Raw genomic sequence first — 20,725 nt, 5'->3', positions numbered from 1 at the left:
AGCTGGTCATGTCTGGCTATGGGTCACTTCAGGATTTAGATATAAATTAAAGAGCCCCAGCTTTCTGTAAGTCTTCTGGAGTAGGATAGTCTTATACTTTGGGGAGTTCTAGAAGACTGGGAGCAAGGTTAGCATACATCTTTGTGAAGTCTATGAAAATGTACTCTTAATTTGGACCCTGCCTTTCACAGATATTCACCAAATTTTTGCAGCAACTTTTAAGTAAATGTAAAATACACAGTCTGAAATCAGAGAGCAGAAACAAGTATGTACTATAGACATCCAGGAACAATAGCTAGACCCTCGGACATCTTTAGCAGAAATCTTGGGTTACCTAATCATGGTACATTATTAAAGATGGTCTGCTGATGATCTGCTATGAACGAATGATGTCCTCACATGGTACCTGAATATCAACAGGTCCATAAGTGAACCCATTGTTTCCATGGCCATCACCCAACTCACCTGCTCTCCTTCTTTCCCATTCTATTTAAAGGCAACATGAAATACCAAAATAAAAACCGTTGCTCAAATCTTTTTTTCCTCACCTCCCACTGTCCCACACCATTGTAAAAAATTCTCTCAAATCTTTTCTGCAACCTCTCTTTCAGTCTTCAGTTGAGCCCTTATCATCTCTTGCCTAAATCATTTTAACAGCCATCTAAATAAACTTCGAATAATTTGCCTAGTTTCCAGCTCTTCCTTGTCCAATCTGTCCTTTTATACTGTCACCATTTTGGTCACATCTTTGACATCTTTGTTGGACATTTTTCCTAGATTGCCTTCTAGAGCTTCTACTACAAAAACTTTCTCACCCTTCTGTTTCCCTGGAATTTTCCAGTTCCTCCTTTGCCTCACGCCATACCTTGCACGTCTATGGTTGTACTTACCACACTTTCTTATGCTTGTCTCCCTGGAGTAAATGGTAAACTTCTGGAAGCTGAACTATCTCATTCATTCCTGCACTACAGTGCACTGAACAGTGCCAGGCACATGGTAAGTGCCCATAAAATTTTGCTGAAAAAAAAGTTTCCAAGACTAAGTACCTCTCCCAGATCCTCTTTTTATATTAGTACAGCCAGTCCCAAAATAAAACTTGTGCTGTGTAAGGTTTCTTTAAAAAGCACACCCTGCATCTTAACAGGAAGTTACAGATTAATAAACAGCTGACTGAACAAACGAAATAGCATCCAGTGAATCACCAGTGGACTGTCAGTTGCTGCTAACCAGATGCGGGGAGAGAGAGGAAAGATGAAGACGAAACATCATTCCTCAAGGATGCAAGGTTGTGTAAGATGTTCCAAGGCTCCAGGTAACAAAGTGTAACATATTTTCCTATACCCTGGTGGTCATTCAGACACAGAAAAAAGACCATAACAAAAGTGAATTTGGAGCTGTGTGAATACAGAAACTGGATAAATACCAAAGCTGTGGCCACAGAATGTCCACCACACCCTACCTCATCCAATGTGGTGGATCTTGCCTGTGGTGTGTACTCAGTTTTTTAGTTACTGTTCCTGAGAATGTAATGCATATACAGACAATATTTGGTTTGGGGTAAGCACTGACTGCCCTGCAATAGAACTAAGAGAGCTGGGCTAGTTTCACAGTTCTAAAACTTAAAGAGGTCCACTACCCTTCTGCATCACAGAGCTGAAGGCCTAAAAAACACAGCCCTGGGCACAGGCTACATGGACCAGGTGTACCATCTGGAGCTTTTTCTCTCGGAAAAAAATGCTAAACCCCAGCATCTTGGAAGGTGAGTTCCTATTGAAACTCCCAATGACAGCCTTTACTTGGGAAGATGGCCAAAGGAAGCGAGGGGATGACTGGTGGGTGACAATATTCAAAGGGATCATGGTCAGACCATATAAAAATAGAACACTGACCCACGATCTCTGCACCAGCCAGACCAAAAAGGTCAAGATTTGATTAATAAAAGCAAGCTCTCCTAATGTTTCCCTGTCTGTGCAAAGCTTCCAACTCAGAACCAACCAGAGAAAGCCAAATATGCTTCCCAACTGATCACTTGTCTTCTTTACCCAGGTCAACAGACTAACTGGGGCCCACCTGAAGCCTTCCTTGTTTTCCACTATAAAGTCTTCCCCCTCCTTGCCTACCCTTGAGTCTGTCTTTGGCATGACAGTGACTAACTTCCTAGCCAAAGCAAGCTCTGAATCAACAGTCTCTGCTTGTTCCCTTTTGGGCATTTGTGGTCTTTGAAGCATTCTGAGAGCCTGCCATGTGTGACAGAAGGACTTGGCATTGCAGTGGGGGTGGAGGCGGGGAAGTTGGGGGCGGAGGGGGTGAGATCTGGAACTGGAAGAGGGGTACTTTCAACTTTATTGGAAGTAGCTGGGGATGCAGAAAAAGGGCACAGGGGGTCCTTCCAGCCAGGGCCTGAGGGTGCACTGGAGAAAAGGGAAAGGAACCGAAGAAAAACGGCCAGCAATGAGCAGGCACATGAAGATGGGCCGCAAGTGGCTTGGGTTGACAGCTGCGCTTGCCAGCCACTCTAGAACATGGAAGTGGAAAAGGGTGGTGCATGTGCGGCCAGTGACATCTACAATGACCAGAGAGGAAAGAGGGACAGTTCTGCAGCCCGGAGAAGTGCATCAAAAAGGCCCACAAGAGATTTGCTGTGCAGCTGGACTCCAGGTGGAGGAGGTCTTCATGATGGACCTAGCAGTGGGAGAAATGGTGCAGATTCACTAGAACAATAGTCTGCAGTGGACCAGCTGCAGATCTTCCAGCACCAGCTCAAGATGGAGGAGAGCATCCTCAACACACAGTAGGAAATGGTGACGAAGACACTGACTTGAGACCCTATGTTGCTTCTGGGTCCTAGGTGACCACAGCTGGCCTTAGCTCCAAAGTAGCCTCCTCCTGTCTTTGCTGACTTATGAAACAAAAAACAAAAATGATGTAAAGAAAACAGATTTTCATAGGACCAGAGAGGGCAAAACAATCCAAGAAAGCAAAGACAAATGCGGCAGGCTGAGACATTAATAACACCAAAGAGTAGTTGATCCTGTAAGACAGCCTCTAGGTTATCCATAAGGCAACTGGCAAGTACGGTTTGCTAATGGCTTTTCTCACTTTGTCTTCCTAAGGACTAACTTTGTACCTTGGACTTTTGGAGCTGGGGAGAACAAGTGGACTTTAGATTGCACTGCAGTTTACATAGAATATGTTGCTCAGTTTTTCACTATTGGAATAACGGTGCTGGTGATGGCTATCCTAGAAAACCTTCCATTTGCAATCCCTCTTTTCTTGGCTTATTCTGTAAAGAAAATAACAAAAGATAACTTACTAAGATACTTGGAAGCTTTTGAAACCACAGGAAATTCAGTAATCATTTGCTTGGATAAAATAAGAACATTGACTATTAACAGAATGATAGTCCAGGCTTACATTGGTGAGATCATTATAAAACAATTCCTAGATCTAAGTCTGTTCCAGACCCATTTTGGAATATCTTTTTAACAAATATTGTGTTAGTTTTTCTTATAATTCTAACTTTTTTTTTTAAGATATCAGGGGTCTACCACAACAGACTGGAAATAAAAGAAAATATGTGTTGTTAGGGTTTATTCTGCATTTTAAAATGAACCATGAGAAAGAAAGGGAAAAAAAAGAAAGGAAGGAAGGATGGATGGAAGGAAAGAAGGAGAGGGAAAGCAAACATGAGAGTCTATAAAAGTATATACCTTCTACTCAGAGAAGAAATCCATGACTACAACCTTGAAACTGCCTGATGGAGGTTTCCATTGTTCATCAAATGAGCCTAGGACTATCACTTAACAGATGATGTCATATCCTACCAATATCATTCTTAAAAATGACAATCTCACAAATATAATTAAAGTTGTTAAGTGGGAGTAAGAATGTTCATGACAGCATCTCTATATGCCTTCGATTTTAATTGACTATCAATGTTGTAGCCACAATTGTAGCCTTCATAGGAACATGTGTGTTCCTCCTCTTGAAGCTGTACTTAATCTTTGGGTGCATCTCATAATGGATGCTTTTGCTTTCTTTGCACACAAGTGAAAAGCCTATGGAGTCACCTTTGCTTCTTAAACCCTATGGAATGGGAAATCTGTCTTGTTCATTTCCATCACAAAGTTGGTGAGTTCATAGTCACTTTTAGTCTCATTTTTGTTGGTGAAATCTTTTTTAATTTTGATTGTGGAAGAAACATTGTCCTACATGCTCCTCCTCCTCCCTGTTATGCAATGATATTTAATACTTATATGATGTAACTTTTTAATTAAATTAATACCAGGAAGCTTCATGAAAAAATAAATATATTTGAGAGACTTTCAGTAATAGTATCTTTTGCCTAATTGTCAGGGCCATGCATCATGTACAATTTTGCATTGTGCGATGGGAGACAAGGGTTCAGCTGCACAAATCTTAGTCCAGACACCTGGTTACAATGCATTTTTCTAGGAGTACCTGTGTTAATGTAGCACAATTCTCTCTCTTTCTCTCTCTCTTTTTAATATATTTTGTTTATTTATTTAACAGAGAAAGACACAGCAAGGGGGGAAACACAAGCAGGGGTACTGGGAGAGGGAGAAGCAGGCTTCCCGCCAAGCGGGAAGCACAATATGGGGCTTGATCCCAGGACCCTGGGATCATGACCTGAGCCAAAGGCAGACATTTAACAACTGAGCCACCTTGGCACTCCAGTGTAGTGCAATTCATAATTATAATTTCAAATTATTGTGTGGTGCTTACTATAAGATATTCATTGAAGGAAAAGAGTAAATTTACTAACAAAGTTCAGGAGTCAGAATTTAAAGTTAAAAGCAAAGATCCACTTTATCCTTTTTCTAAAATATTGTTTTTATAATAAGCATGTAATTTGAGTTATCCTCAATGCTACATTTTTAGGCTATTGAGAGTGGTGAATATTTTAGACAAAGTGATGTTTTAGAGAGGTAATATGACATTTATAACTAAAACATAATTTAAGAAATTTTAACTATTGTACTTCTTTTGATTTTTTTATTAGCATTCCAAGGGCAAAATTATGAATTAATTAATATATGAATATGTTTTATAAATAAAAATCCATATTCTGTACTATACAAAATAAAGACATATTCAAAAGGCCATGTATCTTGTTGGTGGGAATGCAAACTGGTGAAGCCACTTTGGAAAACAGTTTGGAGATTCCTCAAAAAGTTAAAAATAGAACTACCCTATGATCTAGCAGTTGCACTACTAGGTATTTATCCAAAGGATACAGAAATACTGATTCAAAGAGGAACATGCACCCCAATGTTTATAGCAGCATAATCAACCATAGCCAGTTATGGAAAGAGCACAAATGTCTACTGACTGATGAATGGATAAAGAAGTTGTGGGATATATACACATACAATGAAATATTACTCAGTCATCAAAAAGCATAAAATTTTATCTTTTGCAACAATGTGGATGGAGCTAGAGTGTATTATGCTAAGCAAAATAAGTCAGTTAGAGAAAGACAAATACCATACGTGGAATTTAAGAAATAAAACAGATAAACATGGGGAAGAGGAAAAAAAGAGGTAGGCAAGCCAACAGAGACTGTTAACTATAGTGAACAAACTGAGAGATGCTGGAGGGCAGGTGGGCAGGGAATGGGCTGAATGAGTGATGGGTATCAAGGAGGACACCTGTTGTGGTGAGCACTGGGTGTTACATGGGAGTGATGGACCGCTAAATTCTACTCCTGAAACTAATGTGACACTATATGTTAACTAACTGCAATTAAAATAAGAACTTGATTGCGGGGCGCCTGGGTGGCTCAGTTGGTTAAGCGACTGCCTTTGGCTCAGGTCATGATCCTGGAGTCCCAGGATCGAATCCCACGTCGGGCTCTCTGCTCAGCAGGGAGTCTGCTTCTGGACCCTCCCCCTTCTCATGCTCTCTCTCTCTCTCATTCTTGCTCTCTCTCAAATAAATAAATCAAATCTTAGGGGCACCTGGGTGGCTCAGTGGGTTAAAGCCTCTGCCTTCGGCTCAGGTCATGATCCCAGAGTCCTGGATCGAGCTCCACATCGGGCTCTCTGCTCAGTGGGGAGCCTGCTTCCTCCTCTCTCTGCCTGCCTCTCTGCCTACTTGTAATCCCTGTCTGTCAAGTAAATAAGTAAAATCTTTAAATAAATAAATAAATAAATAATCTTCAAAAAATAAATCTTAAAAAAAAAAAACTTGATTGCATGGAGCACTGGGTGTTGTACATAAACAATGAATCTTGGAAAACTGCATCAAAAACTAATAATGTATTTTTTGGTGACTAACATAACACACACAAAAAAAGAAATTAAAAAAAGAAATTTTAAAAAATCTCGAAACAAAACAAAAAAGCCATGTATCTTCTTTGAAAGTGTATTTTTTTTTAATTTACCATAGATAAGCAATACGTATTATTTTAAGAACACAGGTAACATGAGTGCTTTCTAAAAATACAGATGGTGGTAATCTAATGTCATGGCCTTTGAAGTAATTTGTACTTTGTATTTTGTATTGTATTTTGTACTTTATGTATTTATGTATTTATCATTATGTCTTCACCATATGTACATACATAAATTTATGTATTATGTATTTATCGTTACGTCTTTACTGTTATTAAAGAAAAGTAGAAAAACTAAAAATGCCAACAATATTTTCCCTATTTGTCATCTGACCCAAATTACCACTGTAGCTGGTCCTTGCCATGTATTTGAAATGTGACCAAAACCCTGTAAAGAAACCAAAGTACAGGGTTAAGAGAATTACTGGAAGTAAGGTAAGGTAAACAATTAGTGGGAATAAAGTAAGGAGAACAATTAAACAATTGACTTTTTCTTATGTGATAAATGTAATTACTGAAATTGCTTCACTTTTTACTTTAGACACCTTTGTCTGAGTTAACTTTAATATTATAACCAGAGAGTTTCATGTTCTGGTTTGTCACCAAACCCCAGAAATTTCACACTTAATTATCTACTACCAGAGAGCAATTGAATCTATCCCTTTTTTCATTTCTGTTTGGTTGTTCTGCATAGCAAATTTGAAATGATATCAAAATTTAGGGCATATTACTAAATACAATGAGTCAAGGAATTTGGTGCTATTAGTGCTTTGCCTTCTTATCTATGTAGATTTTTTCAGTAAATCAAGAATTTGCTGAAAGCCCCAGTGTGGACAGCATTGTTCTAAATATTTTAAAGTGTTACAGAGAACAGATAAATGCTTCTTTTCTTCTGGCAACTTCTGTAAAAAGCAAACTTCGCAGAGCATGTATACAGGTCAATAAAGGCTAATTTTACATAATCAAAGAAAACACAGAACTTCTGAATCCACAGCTGATGACCCCACATGTGCCAGAGAATCCTGTGAGAATGAAGGTGGCCCAAACTAAAACAAACTTATTTTACTTCTGACCTTGTAAAACCCAGCATTTTACTAATGGATATCGCTATTTCCTACAAAGGATAGAATATCCTCTCATCATGGTGGCCGTGATTTATATTCTTGGACACATCATGACAAGAACCATCTAAGCAAGTCTAGTCATAGAACCCAAACGCAAAGGCTCCTAAGAAACTGTGCACTTTGATTTTAACTTAGGACACTTTACCTTTAAACAGAAAAAAGGACAGTTTTTTAAAGTTAAAAAAGAAAGAAAAGAAAAGACATGAGTTTATTTGAGAATAACAGAGGAATTGCAATTCCAAACAAGTAAGTTATGATGAATCCTAGGCAAGTCTGAATGTACACAGGGTAGGTCAGCTTTTATCACATTTTAAAAAGCAATTGTGTGTGTGAGGGTGTGTGTGTGAGGGTGTGTGTGTGAGGGTGTGTGTGAAATAAGTAAAGGGGATTAAGCATACACTTATCACAAGGAGCACTGAGTAATGTACAGAGTTGTTGAATAACGATATTGTACAACTGAAACTAATATAACTCTGCATGTTAACTATATTAGAATTAAAATATTTTAAAACGCTTTTTAAAAAGGTAATTGAGAAGGGTTGTTTTGAACAAAACTGTATTGGAGAATAAGAGTTTGAGAGGGGTTGCGGCTAACCCATTGTTGCTGAGGCAGGGGAGGGGGTCTTCTTTCCTTAAAGGCAGATTAATTTCTTTGTGAAAAGTTCTCTCCTGGTCCTCCTGGGTGGCTCAGTGGGTTAAGCCTCTGCCTTCAGCTCAGGTCATCATCTCAGGGTCTTGGGATGGAGCCCTGCTTTGGACTCTCTGCTCAGCAGGGAGCCTGCTTCCCCCAGCCCCTGCCTTCCTCTCTGCCTACTTGTGATCTCTGTCTGTCAAATACATAAATAAAATATTTTTAAAAAGAAAAGAAAAGTGCTCTCACTTTGTTGAAATGATTCTTGTTTTCCTTCTTCCTCCTGGTTCGCTCAACAGCAATGTGTGGAACATGCATGAGAGCTCCCCCTTCTGGGCTACCTGACTCCATTTTAAATGAGGTTTCCTTTATGTATTTTCACCAAAAAAATGGAAAATTTTCTTTTCTGGATTATTTGAGTGCCTCTATACAAAATCAAAGTATTTTTAAAAATCCATTTGCTGATTTTTGTCATTAACACATTTAAAATAATCAGTGAATTTTTAACAAATTAATGTGTTAATGGAGCTTCTATTTGCAAGTTTTGGAGAATGGCTAACCTTCAGATACCATGTAATGGGGTATGCTATAATGTATGGAGTAGTTAAATCCAAGAGTCATTATTTGTTTCTGGTTACTATATAACATATTTGCTACTATTTTTCTGCATTATGAATTAAATGAATTGTAAAATGAATGAATGAAATGATTGACTTAGAAAATAAACTTTTAGAAAACTTTATAAAACGTTACAGCTGTTCGCATTCTGAAAAAAAAAAATAAAAGGATGATATTAGCAGTAATCATGCTTCTTAAATATTTGTCCTTGTATTAGAGAGATTACTAACAGATTATACTCCTGAGGAGGGAGGGAGGGCTTCTCGTTCTAACTCTCACTTCTTCCCTTCCTTCTCTAAACAGTCTGGAGTCTACCACCAGAAGGGAGAATCCCTCTCCATCAACAGCTTTCTAGAACAGAGAAGTTAATCTGCTAAGTCCATAACCCCTTGGCTCCTCTGCCCACATCTCTCCTCACCTTCTAGGTGCAGGAATCAAATCCCTCATAGCCTGGTAATAAAAAACTAGTTGCAGGGCAGAAGAGTCTCAGCTTGTGCTAAAGGAAGACTTTGGCTCATGTCCACAGGGCAGCAGTCTTCATGGTCACAGAGAAGATGGGACTGTCCTCTATTAGCACTGGTTGACGTTTAACTTTTTTGTGTGTCACCCCCTCCCCCGCCCACCGCCCCCTGCCAATCCTCAGGATTGTCATAGGAGATGATTTCAATCTGATTAATCACAAGCATTCAATTCTCTTGAGGGAGAGGACTTGTGTCTTGCCTTTATTCATATCCCTGCTCACCCTTCCTTGCCCCTGACTTACATCTTCCAGCTCTGGGACAAGCTCTGCTGGCTCCTGCTGGCAAAAGAATTTGCATCACTTTCAGTTCACTGCAACCAAGTCCTGGTGAATAAGTTTAACACAACAGAAATCTTAGAGCCTTAGAAACATGGAGGGATTGCTTGTGGGGCCTTTGACAAAGAGAGATATAGCTCATTAGCCTCGTGACCCTATCCCACCCCATATACAATGAGATCTGCACTCCATTATTAATCTTACTTAATTGACATTAAATGAAAATGTGACTTGGCTTTTAAAGTCTTCCAAAATCCATCCCACCCTGCCTCTCTAAATTTGCTTCCTAATATTCTATGATCATGAAACAGATTGTTTTTTTAATCTAAACAATTTCCATAATATTCATTGAATGCCTAGCTGATTGCAGGCACTTTACTACATACACTAGGAGTAAATGAGACAAAGTTTCTGCCTTAATGGAGCTCAGGACAAATCAGGAGAATCAATCACATGAAGTAAATATAATACAATAGTAATAATAATAATCACGAACTTTCCTGAGCACTTTATATAGTCCAGGCATCATTTTAACCACTGTATATCCACTCCTCTAATCCTCACAACTGTTGAAAGAGAAAAACCAATCCCCAAATGCAATAATTTACTCCCCACAACAGCCAATCAAGACTTAATCACAGTTTTAACCTCTCCCCCTGATGTGACCTTTTAAAAGTCGATCTAAAATTTTCTGATTAGTCCTAGTGAGGTAATCGGCATGATGAAAACCCTTCCCCCCCCCCAAGAAAAAATGTTCTGGCCCCAAATTATTCTTTCTTTTCTTTTGCTAATCACTCTTTTCCCCACCTTCTTTTTTAAAAAACTTTTTAAAGATTTTTAAAGATTTTTTAGGATTTTATTTATTTTTAAGATTTGTTAAAAATTTTTATTTATTTATTTGAAAGAGAGAGAGAGCATGCACATGCAGAGAGGAACAGAGGGAGAAAGAATCTGAAGCAAACACTATGCTGAGTTCAGAGCCCTTTATGGGTCTCCCTCCCACAACCACAAGATCATGACCTGAGCAGAAACTAAGCCACCCACACAACCCTCCCTATCCTCCTTATAAAAATCTTCCATTCTGTACATTACCTCTAAGCAGAATCTTTCTGCTTGCTGGATGAGATGGTGCCTGATTCATGAATCACCTAATAAAACAAATTAGATTTTCAAATTTACTCAAGTGAATTTTGTTTGGAAAATGTAAATATTGTAGGAAAAATCAAGACCAGAGGAAAAATAAATTTAGTCCAAAAATAGCAGCTTCATGTTAACTATACATGAAGAAGGAGAAAGAGAAGAAGGAGAAGAAAGAAGAAGACAAAGAGGAAGCAAAGGAGGAGGTGGAGAAGGAGAAGAACAACGAGAAGGAGAGAAACAAGAACAAGAAGAAGGAGGAAGAGAAGGAGAAGAACAATGAGAAGAAGGGTAAGAGTTGAGTCACACCATACTTTGACATGTATGAGCTCTCTGGTGGTCAAAGAGAAAAGGAAATCATGGTCAATTGCATAATATTTATTGTCATAAAGGAAAATACAAACCCGTTCATAAAGGGGAAAACAAGTCTTAGAACTATTTTCTCAAACAAACTTTTCAAGTGGGAGTTTTATTAGCGTCACTGAGAATTATAGTAGAAACCATGTCTCCTACAACACTCTTATAATAAAGGTAATAGATTTTATATGGCATTTTATTAAACGTTCATTGATAAAAGCCAAGGACATTGCATAAATGCAACTCAGCAAACATAAGCCCATTAAGGGTACTACTGTCTGAATTGAGAATCCTCTAGTGTAAGGATGTTGAGATGCATCTAGAAAAATCCTCATTTTTGAGGATTTGAGTCTGGAAAAATCCTAACACCAAAAGAAGAAACAAGAAGAGAACATCCGAGGAGGAAAAACAGCATGATGTATATGTTAGTATGGTTTCTCTTGTCCGTATGTGTGAGGAGAAAAGAATGGAGAGGAAGTCAGTTGGTGAGCAAACCTTTGTTGAATGCCTGCTGTGATGGCCTTATACAAGCCTCTAGGATATGCTAGTGAAGAGAACAAAGTCTCTGCTCTCCAGGAACTTACATTCTAATGTGTGGGCATGGGAGGGGTTAGCAAGTCAAACAACAAATATGGAAACAAATAAGTAGCTTCATATGAGTGCTGTTAATTATGATGAAGAAAACAAAAGTACAGTAACTGAGTGTGTCAGGGGCATTCAGAAGGAAGCTATAGAAATATCTAGTGAAGTACTTTCTCAGGAAGAAGTGAATGTAAAGGCAAGAAACAAGATGGGTTTAATTCTAAGTGTAATGAAAGTCAGTTCACTGTTTTAAGCACGAAGTTGACCTGATCTGATTTAAGTTTCAAAAAGTCACTGGTTTGGGGCACCTGGGTGGTTCAGTGGGTTAAAGCCTCTGCCTTCGGCGGGGTCATGATCTCAGGGTCCTGGGATCAAGCCCTACATTGGGTTCTCTGCTCAGAGGGGAGCCTGCTTCCCCCTTACTCTGCCTGCCTCTCTGCCTACTTGTGATCTCTCTCTCTCTCTCCCCCTCTCTCTCTCTCTCTCTGTGTCAAATAAATAAATAAATAAAAGTCACTAGTTTGATGTCCACAATAGCCAAACTATGGAAAGAACCTAGATGTCCATCAACAGATGAATGGATAAAGAATATGTGGTATTACTATGCAGCCATCAAAAGAAATGAAATCTTGCCATTTGCGACGACATGGATGGAACTAGAGGGTATTGTGCTTAGCGAAATAAGTCAGTCAAAGAAAGACAATTATCATATGATCTCCCTGATATGAGAAAGTTGAGAGACAACGTGGGGGGTTTGGGGGATACGAAAGGACTAAGTGAAACAAGATGGGATTGGGAGGGAGACAAACCATAAAAGACTCTTTTTTTTTTTTTTTTTTAAGATTTTATTTATTTATTTATTTATTTGACAGAGAGATAGAGAGAGAGCACAACTAAGTGGAGAGGCAGGTAGAGGGAAAGAGAGAAGCAGGCTCTCCGCTAAGCAGGGAGCCCAACTCGGGGCTCAATCCCAGGACCCTGGAATCATGACCTGAGCCGAAGGCAGCTGATTAACCAACTGAGCCTCCCAGGTGCCCCAAAGACTCTTAATCTCACAAAACAGACTGAGGGTTGCCAGGGGAGGGGGTTAAGGAGAGGGTGGTGGGGTTATGGACATTGAGGAAGGTATGTGCTATGGTGAGTGCTGTGAAGTGTGTAAACCTGGCAAGTCACAGACCTGTACCCCTGGGGCTAATAATACATTTTATGTTAATTAAAAAAAAATAAAAAATTTTAAAAGGTCACTGGTTAAAGTGCAGAGGATGGAACAGATGGGCTCTAAGAGGGAAGAGTGTTGGCAGACACGAGTTAAGAGGCTGCTTCAAGAGTCCAAGGAACATAGAGTGGTTTAGACTTGCGTTGTACATATTTCGGAAGTGAAACCAATAAGGGCTATAAAAGAGAAGATTCAAAGATGTTGCACATTTGCTTTACCAAGTGAATGAGTAGATAATGTGCCATTTTCTGAGATAGGTTAAACATAAAAAACGGAAGTGGGGAAATAAGTAGTTCTATTTTGACTAACTTAAGTTTGAGATGACAACTATACATCCAAGTGTCATTTGGATAGTTAGGAATTCAAGGAAGAAATATAAGAACTGGAAATACAGAGAACATATTTTTAAAATGTTAGTTACATTGTAAAATGTAACTGTATTTTTTTGTCTTTGTAGACAACATCATTTTATATTTAAAACCATGAATCCATTCATCAATCTGGGAAAAACATAAATGACATCAGTGAGAAATTTAAGGTGGCAGAGAAAATAGGGGGACTCTGGGCTTCTTTTGTCCTTTGAACACAGCTAGATCAACATCCAATCATTTTGAACAACTAGGAATATGATCTGAGGGCTAAGAAAACAATCCGCACAGTTGGTGGAAGAGAATGTGGCAGTTGTGAGCTTTGGAGCCATGAACTGGGAGACAGGAAAACCACCCACAATGAAGGTGAGGGAACCCTTTTTGAGGAGCAAAGTCAGGGAGAGGGAGAAAGTGGGAGAGAACACAGTGGGTAGGGATTGCACAATAAGCCATGGTGTGAGATCCACTGTGTGACACAGGAAGAGATCACTCCCCTTCTTGGAGTACATTTAGAAGAGTGTATTTACCCTCTCCAAGGACAAAAGTCCAACTGGGAGCCACTGAGTGGTGCTCAATAGTGGGGTCAGAGGTACGCACAGAGGGCAGAAAAACCTCTTAACAACTTTACACTGTGAGCCACAGTAATCTTAAACCTCTGTGTGCACTCAGAGAAGCTGCTTTTCTGCTGCAGAACTGACCAGAGAGCAGAGACCTGGGCAAACTGCAGTTAAGCTGGCTGCTGTTTTTCACTGTATGCCTCTGTATGACCACTTTTCTGGGACACAGCAGAGTAGGGGGCTGAGTCGTGTGCGGAGGGCAGATAACCTGGTTCCAGCTTTTTGCTGAGCATTATAATAAACTCTACCCTCAGCAAGCACACTGTGCTTTTTCAGGACTAGATGGTGCTTGAAGAAAGTCTTTCCTCTGGGGGAGGGGAGTGGGCCCACACTGTGCCAGGCCCTTTAAAACTTGGTGTTTTGAATCCCAGCCACCAGCCAGAGATCAAACACAGGAAATTGGTGACTCTATGTGCACCCACAGTCTGGGAACAAACAGGTTAAGGACAGGGAACTGATGAAAAGCTGGGGCACAGGAGATTGTTCTTTTTTCTCAGAGAACCTCCTGAACAGTGGTGGTCAGGGGTTCTACTCCACAGGGATAAGAGAGAAAAGTGACACCAAATTCTTCCTCCTCCGTCACCCTTCTATGCCCCTCCCCCAGTCCAATAGTACAATCCGATTTCAGAGAAAAACACAGTACCTCCAGTGCATGCTGAAGCCCTGTACACTAAATCTGAACCACCCCCCCAACCCCACACCTGGCAGGGACATCCCTACAAGGGCAAGTCAGTTTATGAGTTAGCCCTTCATGCTTCTTGTTTTGGATCAGGTTTATTATTTTTTTTTAACTTCTTTTCTTTTATTTTCTCTTTGCTTTAACAAGCTTATCTTGACAAACAAATCAAAGTACACCCAGTTAAAGGTCCAAACAGTCCCCATTATAATCAAAGAGGAACTCTGTAGAGGACAGATCAGTGGGAAAGAGCAGCCAAAGTGTGACAGAGGCGTGTACACAGCCTACACCAGAAACACTTCCTGAAGTTTTTGTCATTGTTGTTGTTGTTTTATTTTTCCTTCTTCCTTTTTTTTTTTTTTCCTGACCAAAATGACTAGATGGAGAAATTCGCCCCAAAAGAAAGATCAGGAGATAGTACTCCTATGTATTTAATCAATATGTATATAAGTAAGATGTCTGAACTTGAACCTAAAATTATTATAAATATACTAGCTGGGCTTCAAAAAAGCATAGAAGTCACTAGAGAATTCCTTACTGTAGAAGTAAAAGAACTAAAATCTAGTCAGGTTGAATAAAAAATGCCATTATAAAAATACAGTCCCAAATGGAGACTATAAAAAAGAGTATGAGCGAGGCAGAAGAGCAAGTCAATGATATAGAAGATAAAATGATGGAAAATAAGGAAGCTGAAAAAAAAAGACCTATTAGATCACTAAGGGAAACTTAAAGAATTCAGCGATTCCATAAAGTACCTGGACAATAAGTCTCCCAGGAGCGTGAGAGGGGCAGAAGGTTTATTTGAACAAATCATAGGGGAGAACTTCCCTAATCTAAGGAAGGAAACAGGCATCCAGGAGGCACAAAGAATCCCCCTCAAAAGTTGGTAAAAATAAGTCAACACCTTGACCTATAAGAGTAAAGTTTGCAAATTTCAAAGATAAAGAGAAAATCCTGAAAGCAGCTCAGGACAAGAGGTCCTTAACTTACAAGGGTAGACACATAAGGCTGGCAGGCCAGTAAGCACTGGCATGATATATTCATTTAGCATGCTAAATATATCCAGCTAGGTTATCATTCAGAATAAAAGTAAAGATAAAGAGTTTCCAGGACAAACAAAAACTGGAAGAATTTCTGAACACTAAACCAGCCCTGCAAGAAATATTAAAGGGGAATCCTTTGAGTAGAGAAAAAGCCCAAAAGTAACAAAGACCAGAGAGGAACAGAGACATTCCACAGGAAGAGTGACATGACAAGTAATAAAATGGCACTAAATTCTTATCTTTTAAAAATTACTCTGAATAAATGGAAAAGCTTGAATAAAAAGACATAGGGTATCAGAATAGATGAAAGAAAGAAAGAAGACAAGACCCATCGATACGCTGCTTACAAGAGACTTATTTTGGAACCAAATACACCTCCAGATTGAAAATGAGGAGTGGAGAAACATTTATCATGCCAATGACATCAAAAGAAAGCTGGAGTAGCCATCCTTATATCAGAAAAACTATATTTTAAACCAAAGACTGTAATAAGAGTTGAAGAAGGACATTCTGTCATAATAAAAGGGTCTATTCAACCAAAAAAGCTAATAAGTATAAATATTTGTGCTCCTAACTTGATACCAGCCAAATATATAAAACAATTAATAACAAAATTAAAGAAACCTATTTATAATAATATAGTAATAGTAGGGAACTATAACACCCTATTCACAGCAACGGACAGATCATCTAAGCAGAAGATCAAAAGGAAACAAAGGCATTCAAAGCATTTCACCCTAACGCAACAGAATACACACTCTTCTCAAATGCACATGGAACATTCTCCAGAATAGGTCACATAATGGGTCACAAATCAGAACTCAACTGATATGAAAAGATTGATATCATACCATGCTTATTTTCAAACCACACTGTTTTAAAACTGGAAGTCAACCACAAGAAAAAATTTGGAAGAACTACAAATGCATGGAGGTTAAAAAACATTCTACTAAAGAAAGAATGTGTCAACCAGGAAATTACAGAATAATTAAAAAATATATATGTGAAAGCAAATGAAACTAAAAACATGATGGTCTAAAATCCTTGGGATGCAACACAGACTACCTTAAGAAGAAAGTATATAGCAATACAAGCCTTCTTCAAGAAGCAAGAAAAGTCTCAAATATTCAAACTAAGATTACACCTATATTATAAATATTTGTGGATAAAGAAAAGCTGGATAAAGAAAAGCAAATAAAGCTTAAATCCAGCAGGAGAAGAAAAAAATATTAGAGCAGAAATCAATGATATAGAAATTTTAAAAAACAGTAGAACAGATCAATGAGACTAGGAGATGGTTTTTTTAAATAATTCATAAAATTGATAAACCCCTGACCAGATTTATCAAAAAGAAAACACAAAGGACCCAAATAAATGAGATCACAAATGAAAGAGGAAAGATCACACCAACATTGAAGAAATAAAAAATATAAGAACATATAATGAGTAATTATATACCAACAAATTAAGCAATCTGGACAAAATTGATACATTCCTAAAAATACATAAACTACAAAACTGAATCAAGAAGAATTAGAAAACCCGTTATGAACAGACCCATAACTAGCAAGGAAATTGAAGAAGTAATCAAAATCACCCAACAAATAAGAGTCCAGAGCTGGATGGCTTCCCAGGAGAATGCTACCAAACATTTAAAGAATTAATACTTATTGGGTGCCTGGTTGGCTCAGTGGGTTAAAGCCTCTGCCTTCAGCTCAGGTCATGATCCCAGGGTCCTGGGATCGAGCCCCGCATTGGGCTCTCTGCTCAGGAGGGAGCCTGCTTCCCCCTTCTCTCTGCCTGCCTCTCTGCTTGCTTACGATCTCTGTCAAATAAATAAAATCTTTTTTAAAAAATGAATTAATACTGATTATTCTGAAACTGTCTCAAAAAATAGAAATGGAAGGGAAAACTACCAAACTCATTCCATGAGGCCGGCATTACCTTGATCCCACAGCCAGATCAAGACACCACTGAAGAGAATTATAGTCTACTATCCCTGATGATCATGGACACAAAAATTTTCACCAAGATTTTAGCTAATAGGATCTAAAGGTACATTAAAAGGATTATAAACCAAGACAAAGTAGAATTTATTGCTAGGCTGTAAGGGTGGTTCAACATCTGCAAATCAATCAATATGATACAGTATCTTAATAAAAGATAAGACAAGAACATATGATCCTCTTAATAGATACAAAAAGAAAGCATTTGACAAAATACAGCATCCTTTCTTGATTAAAAACTTCACATATAAGGATAGAGGGAGCATACCTCCAAATCATAAAAACCACGTGTGAAAGACCCACCGTGAATATCATCCTCAATGGGGAAAGATTGAGAGCTTTTCCGCGAAGGTCAGGAGCATGACAGGGATGTCCACTCTTACAACTGTTGTTCAACATAGTACTGGAAGTCCCAGTCTCAGCAATCAGATAACAAAAATAAATAAAATGCAACTAAATAGGCAAAGAAGAAGTCAAGCTTCAATTCTTCGCAGATGACATGACACTCAAAGAAAACCCAAAGACTCCACCCAAAAGTTTCTAGAACTGATACAGGAATTCACCAAAGTGGCAGGATACAAAATCAGTGGAGAGATGTCAGTTGCATTTCTATACACTAACAATGGGACAGAAAAAAAGAGAAATCAAGGAATCCATACCATTTACGACTGCACCCAAAACCATAAGATACCTAGGAATAAACCTAACCAAAGAGACAAGGTAACTGAACTCAGAAAACTATAAAACACTCATTAAAGAAATTGAGGAAGACACAGCAAGATGGAAAAATATTCCATGCTCATAGACTGGAAAAACAAATATTGTTAAAATGTCTATACTACCCGGAGAAATATATACATTCAATGCAATCCTTGTCAAAATACCATCTACTTTTTTTTACAGAACGGGAACAAATAATCCAAAAATTTGTATGGTAGGAGAAAAGACCCTGAATAGCCAAAGGAATGTTGAAAAAGAAAACCAAAGCTGGTGGCATCACAATTCTGGACTTCAAGCTCTATTACAAAGCTGTAATCATCAAGACAGTATGGTGATAACACAAAAACAGACATATAGATCAATGGAACAGAATAGAGAACCAAGAAGTGTACCCTCAACTCTATGGTCAACTAATCTTAGACAAAGCAGGAAAGAATAAACAATGGGAAAAAGATAGAGTCTTCAACAAATGCTGTTGGGGAAATTGGACAGCCACATGCAGAAGAAAGAAACTGGACCATTCCGTTACACTACACAGAAAAATAGACTCAAAATGGATGAAAGACCTTAATGTGAGAGAGGTATCCATCAAAATCCTAGAGAAGAATACAGTCAGCAACATCTTTGACTTTGGCTGCAGCAATTTCTTGCTAGATATGTTTCCAAAGGCAAGGGAAACAAAGGCAAAAATGAACTATTGGGACTTCATCAAGATAAAAAGCTTTTGCACAGCAAAGGAAACAGTCAACAAAACTAAAAGGCAACCATGGAATATGAGAAGATACTTGCAAATGTCTTACCAGGTAAAGGGATAATATCCAAAATCTATAAAGAACTTACCAGACTCAGCATTCAAAGAACAAATAATCCAAACAAGATATGGGCAGATGACAAACATTTCTCCAAAGAAGGCATACAAATGTCAACAGACATGAATGCTCTGGACAAAGAATATCCAACATAACTCTGCATCAGGGAAATACAAATCAAAACCGCAATGTAATACCACCTCACACCAGTCATAACCACTAAAATTAACAAGTCAGGAAATGACAGATGTTGATGAGGATGCAAAGACAGGGGAACCATTCCTCTTACACAGTTAGTAGGAGTGCAAGCTGGTGCAGCCACTCTGGAAAACAGTATGGAAGCTCCTTAAAAAGTTGAAAATAGAGCTACTTTATGACCCAGCATTTGCATTACTGCTTATTTACCCCAAAGATACAAATGTAGTGATCCTAAGGGACACCTACACCACAAAGTTTATAGCAGCAATGTCCACAATAGCCAAACTATGGAAAGAGCCCAGATGTCTAGCGACAGATGAATGGAACAACATGGATGGATCTAGAGAGTTTTAGGTGAAGCAAAGTAAGTCAGTCAGAGAAAGACAAATACCATGTGATTTCAGTCACATGTGGAAATTAAAAACAAAACAGATGAACATAGGGGAAGGGAAGGAAAAATAAAATAAGATAAAAACAGAGTGGGAGGCAAACCATAAGAAACTCTATAGTTAAGAGAAGAAACTGATTGTTGTTGGAGGGGAGGTAGGTAGGGGCAATGTGCTAAATGGGTGATAGGAATTAAAGATGGCACTTGTTGGGATGAGCACTGGGTGTTATATATAAGGGATGAGTCACTAAATTCTGCTCTTGAAACCAATACTACACTGCATGCTAACTAACTTCAATTTAAATAAAATAAATTAAAAATGAGTTAATTAAGAATGCCTCTTGAGAAAACTGTGAAAAACACCCAAAGGTAAATATTAATACAGTTAGTGCAGCCCATTAAAAAAAAAAAGAGTTTTAAATAATTAAAAATTTTTAAAAATAAAAATAGCAGATGTAACAACAGAATCAAGTTCTCCATTATTTGTATAAATAGATAACTTCCATAAAGCCTGAGTGATGAAAAAACAGAAAGAGCAAATACAAATGTATCAACACCAAGAAAGAGAAATAATATACCCACAGAGAGAAAAAAGATTAGAAATTAGAAAAATTATAAGAAATTATTGTATACTATTCTCTGGTAATATAAATAGAAACCTCGAAGAAATGGAAAATTTTATGGAAACATAAGAATATAAGAAGTCATAAAATTGACTGAAAAAGGCATAGGAAACTTAAACAAACAAATACCGCCAAAATTAACGCCACCTGATTCAGTTGGTTTTGCAATACTCACTCCAACATTGTTGAAACTATTTCAGTTCATAAAAAAGAAATCTCCTAGTTTATTTTAAAAGTTAACAATTAATATCAAAACCTGATAAAATACAAAAACAACAACAACAACAACAACAACAAAAACCCTATAATTGGAATTGACTTAAGAATATAGGTACAGGGATTCCTGGTTGGCTCAGTTAAGTTTCTGTCTTCAGCTCAGATCATTGATTCCAGAATCCTGGGATCGAGTCCTGAATTTAGGCCCTTGCTTCTCCTCTGCCTGCCTCACGCCCCTGCTTTTG

The 20,725-nt window shown here is 38.3% G+C and overlaps 1 protein-coding gene across 1 annotated transcript in view; it reads right to left on the bottom strand.

The window, feature by feature from the left end:
• Window positions 1-1,034, bottom strand: part of PSD3 (pleckstrin and Sec7 domain containing 3) — a 736,339-nt gene extending 735,305 nt beyond the window's left edge. Inside the window, exon 1 of the mRNA XM_059384334.1 lies at window positions 891-1,034. The gene's annotated coding sequence lies outside the window, so the exon portion shown is untranslated. The remainder of the gene's footprint in view (window positions 1-890) is intronic.
• Between the last annotated feature and the right edge of the window lie 19,691 nt (window positions 1,035-20,725).

This window comes from Mustela nigripes, chromosome 18 (genome assembly GCF_022355385.1).
Source record: "Mustela nigripes isolate SB6536 chromosome 18, MUSNIG.SB6536, whole genome shotgun sequence".
Classification (NCBI taxonomy): domain Eukaryota; kingdom Metazoa; phylum Chordata; class Mammalia; order Carnivora; family Mustelidae; genus Mustela; species Mustela nigripes.
The sequence above is the reverse complement of the archived record's forward strand: the minus strand, read 5'-3'. Positions and strand labels throughout refer to the sequence as shown.